We start from the raw sequence: 4,130 nt of genomic DNA, 5'->3' as shown, positions 1-4,130 counted from the left end.
ATTGTTGAGTGTTTTAATTATACATATATTTAAAACCTCACATTATATTACCAGTATTGCTTATATCATCAATATTCATTTCTATTTACTTACTTTCCAGTGATTACTTTTTCCTATTTACATTTCTGTAAGATAATTTCCTTCTTGCATTTCTGTTTAGGGTCATTTTCCTTCTACTCAAAGGATACCTTTTAGTATATCATTTAGTCCCTGTCTGATGCCAGTGAATCTTCTCACTATTTATTTGAAAATGTCTCTATTTTATGTTTACTTTTGAAAGATATTTTCCCTTGGTATATAATTTTAGATTATAAGCTTTATTCTTCATTGTTTTTCAGTATCATTTTCTTTTCTTATGGCTTTCATAATTTCCCTTTTTTTTTGCATATAGTGCTGGCTTTATTTGTTTCTGGAATTAAAACCTTCCTGTAGCCATAAGAATTAGGAGAAACAACAGCAATACTTACAAAATCACCCTTAAAGAGCAATAAAATTTCCTCTTCAAAATGTAAAGCCCTTGAAATAGCTGTGATAGTTGGAATCATTTTATGGGCAGGATAAAGTCAAAATAGCATGAGGAACAATCAGAAAAAATATTCCCTCAGTAGCAATTACAATAAAATTTGTTTTATTCTCAAAGCTCAACCAGACAGTTTTGTGGTAAGATTCAAAACGGTGCAAGGTTTTGACCAACTTGTGGCCAGGCTTATTTCAGGACATATATAATTAACTCCAGCTGGCTGCCTGGCCTCCCTCAGCTGGGTTCCAAATAACTTTTGTATCATGGACCTTAACCTGTCAAAATATAAATGCAAAATGTATTGCAATGACAGTAAGGACTGGTCATGTTAAATATGAAGTTACTAATTGGTAAAGTGGAGAAGAGGTAATAGAATCTAGGCCTTCTGTAAATCAAGTTTCACACTATATGGACACATAAAAAATTGAACCACATTACTCAAGATATGCAATTATGGAGACTACATGACATTCTAAAGTGTGTAAGGGCCCACCTGACCCTGACATTTTTGGGGTGCCATTATATAAACAATTTAAGAAGATATTTCGGGACTTCCCTGGTGGCACAGTGGTTGGGAGTCCGCCTGCCATTGCAGGGGACATGGGTTTGAGCCCTGGTCTGGGAGGATCCCACATGCTGTGGAGCAACTAAGCCCATGCACCACAACTACTGAGCCTGTGCTCTGGAGCCCGTGAGCCACAGCTGCTGAGCCCACGTGCCACAACTGCTGAGGCCCGCATGTCTAGAGCCTGTGCTGTGCAACGAGAAGTCACCGCAATGAGAAGCCTGCACACCAAAACAAAGAGTGGCCCCCGCTCCTCGCAGCTAGAGAAAGCCTGCGTGCAGCGGTGAAGACCAAACGCAGCCAAAAAAACAGATGAATAAAAATAAATGAATAAATAGATTTGGAAAAAGAAAAGAAAAGGCATTGTAATAGCCCAGGGGAGACATGAAAGAGTCTGAACTAAGGCATTAAAAAAAAAAAAAAAAAAAAGATATTTGTGTAGCTTACTGTAGAAAGTTTAGAAATCAGTGAGGTTTCCATTTTTTATACCATACTACCTAGCTTAGATAAATCTTCATTTTTAAATTATAAAACTCCCCCCCCATGTATATATGGGATGTATGGGATTACAGGGCGATAGTTGTTCCATAAAGTGCACTGAGTTCCAGGGGCATATGATGGAAACTAAATGTTACAATTTTTTTCAGTCTTCATGACTACAGGCAGGGTGGGTAAACAAGGCAAATGAAGCAAACTCTTCCTACCTGCCACCCCTTAACCAGATGCAGCATTTTGGCACTTCTATGATATACAGGTTGACTTAATTCATTGACTTAAGTTGAAAGCTAGCAAGAGCAAATCTTTTAAATTTAGGATCTTCTTTCATAGCCACTCCAAGGATCTTAATTCCTAAACTACACCATGAGTTCTGAATTGGTGTTCACTGCAGTGTTCTTGAAGCTTTCACATCTTAATATGAGATCTGACACCTCTAGTTAAGGTAGGGAACAGTTAAAAGCTGTCTTCCTCTTAGCTAACCCAGTCCACCAGCAATCTTAACAGTTAAGTTACTATATAAAAATGAAACTGTGCTCTCAAGCACTGATCAAAACTGTTGTGCTGGGAATCCTTTCCAGAGCATTAGCTCCCTGAGAGAAAACAGAGATCCTAAGCAGTTGCTTCCATGAATAATAACCCCAGTATGGTATACATAATGTCCTTCAAAGCATAACTCAGGCAACCATGGTCGTCCTGACAAGCTTATCAGCATTTACACACAAGATATATTTAAAATTGATCCCAGACCAACTATTGCAACCATAATCCCATTATTTAGCACACTACGTTCCTGCTGAGATGCCAAAGCCAGAAATCTCAAAGCAAAGAGTGATGGTTCATCATCTTTTACAAGTGAGACAAAAATATCAAGAAGAAAGAAAGGTAACCCCCCTCCCCCCCCACCCGCCCAAATGCATCAAATCGATGTTATCTTCACAGCTTTAATTGACACGATCCAGAGTTCTCAATTTCCTGATTTGAGGAGTCCATTTTCAAGGTGACTGTCAAGGTCAAGAAGAGCCTTCAGGCTTTTCTTTGCCATGGCCCATGAACTCCAGTCCTTCAATAGGAATCTCCTTCTCCTTTATTGCTTTCTGAACACACTGCTGGTAGCACTTGAAGAGGTAGGTGCCCGGGTCCCCAGAGCCATCCCCCTTGAGGAACCTGTGCAAACAACTGATTGAAGAACTAATTGTACTCATGCTTCATGTTGGCGCAAGCCTCCCCTACGCTGTTCGTGGCATCTGCGTCTGTGGTGCTGGCAGCGGCTCTCAGATGTCCCATAATTTCCTTTGAAGAGTTAACTTATCAGTCTTTTACTTCCTTGAAAGAAACGTGTCTGTTTTTTCTGGATGCTTTTAAATTTTTCTTTCTGCTTTTGTTTTCTTTTTCGTAATTTTTCCCTGATGTGTCTAAGGGTGGTTTTATATAGAACTTTTTGAATCTGTGGATTAATTCCTTTTGTCAGTTTGGAAAAATATTTTTTTTTTCTGTGTGTTTTTTCACCTGTTGGGCTATGTTTTCTTTGTTTGTTTTTGTCTTCACCATTTTATCTTATTCTTGGCCTAACTGGTAATTTTTGACTGAATGCTTGGCCTTGTATATAAAAATTATTGCATCTCTGTATTTTTTTCTTCCTCCGAAAGGTATTTTCTTTTCTTTTAGCTCACAGAAAAAAAGGTTGATCATCTCAATTCTATAAGGGATTGTGATAATTTGAGACTCAATTTCAGTCTTTGTGAGAACTGGTCTAGTTTCAGTTTCCACTTACTCCTATCCAATTCATATGAGTAATCTTGTTCTTTAGCTCTCTTTTTTCATCAGTTGCCAGGAAGTTAATGTTACTTTTAATGCTCCGCTACAATAACTCTATTGACCTTGCTTTATATTTTCATTTCTTGTTCCCATAAAAATATTTCTTTTATTTGTAACTTAATTGTCTTATTGTATCTATATCTATTATTGTAAAGATTCTCAAATACTTTTTATAATCCATTCACTTATGATTTATTATCACCTGTCTACACTGCTTAGGGCACAAATTGGGCTCTAAGTAGGCCCATGGGTATGAATTCCACATTTACTGACTTAAAGGGGTTTGCAATCTAATAACAGGAAAATGACAGACAACCATGTGACTGGTATAGTAGAGAGTAGAAATAGTATGCAAAGGTGTACAAGCCACGTACTGCAGGAATGCAGACAGAAGAATAATATAGTTTTCCTAAAATGACAAGAGAGAACATGAGGGTGACATTTGAGTGCACACTTGAAGCAGGACTAGGATTAACAGGAGAGGGTCATTACTTCAGGCTAAGTAATAAATAAAAATGTAAGAAGAGAAAAATGGGATAAAGGATGGGATGAATAACATGAGAGATATTGCTATGGGAGTGAGCCACGGATGGGTAAGACTGATTCAAAAACTATATTCTGAGATTCTTAAGCCAGAGATTCTGTCACTAGAACTAGTTGTTATTCTTTGGTGATCTTAAGATTTCTGCTGGTTTTTTAATTATCTCACAAGAGATGTATTTACCAAGTAAA

The 4,130-nt window shown here is 37.6% G+C and overlaps 1 pseudogene; it reads right to left on the bottom strand.

The window, feature by feature from the left end:
- Window positions 1–2,593: 2,593 nt before the first annotated feature.
- LOC136122891 (TP53-regulated inhibitor of apoptosis 1 pseudogene) lies at window positions 2,594–2,813 on the bottom strand (annotated as a pseudogene).
- Window positions 2,814–4,130: the final 1,317 nt, after the last annotated feature.

The sequence above is a fragment of the Phocoena phocoena genome, chromosome 4 (assembly GCF_963924675.1).
Source record: "Phocoena phocoena chromosome 4, mPhoPho1.1, whole genome shotgun sequence".
Classification (NCBI taxonomy): Eukaryota; Metazoa; Chordata; class Mammalia; order Artiodactyla; family Phocoenidae; genus Phocoena; species Phocoena phocoena.
This window is presented reverse-complemented; position numbering and strand designations above follow the sequence as displayed.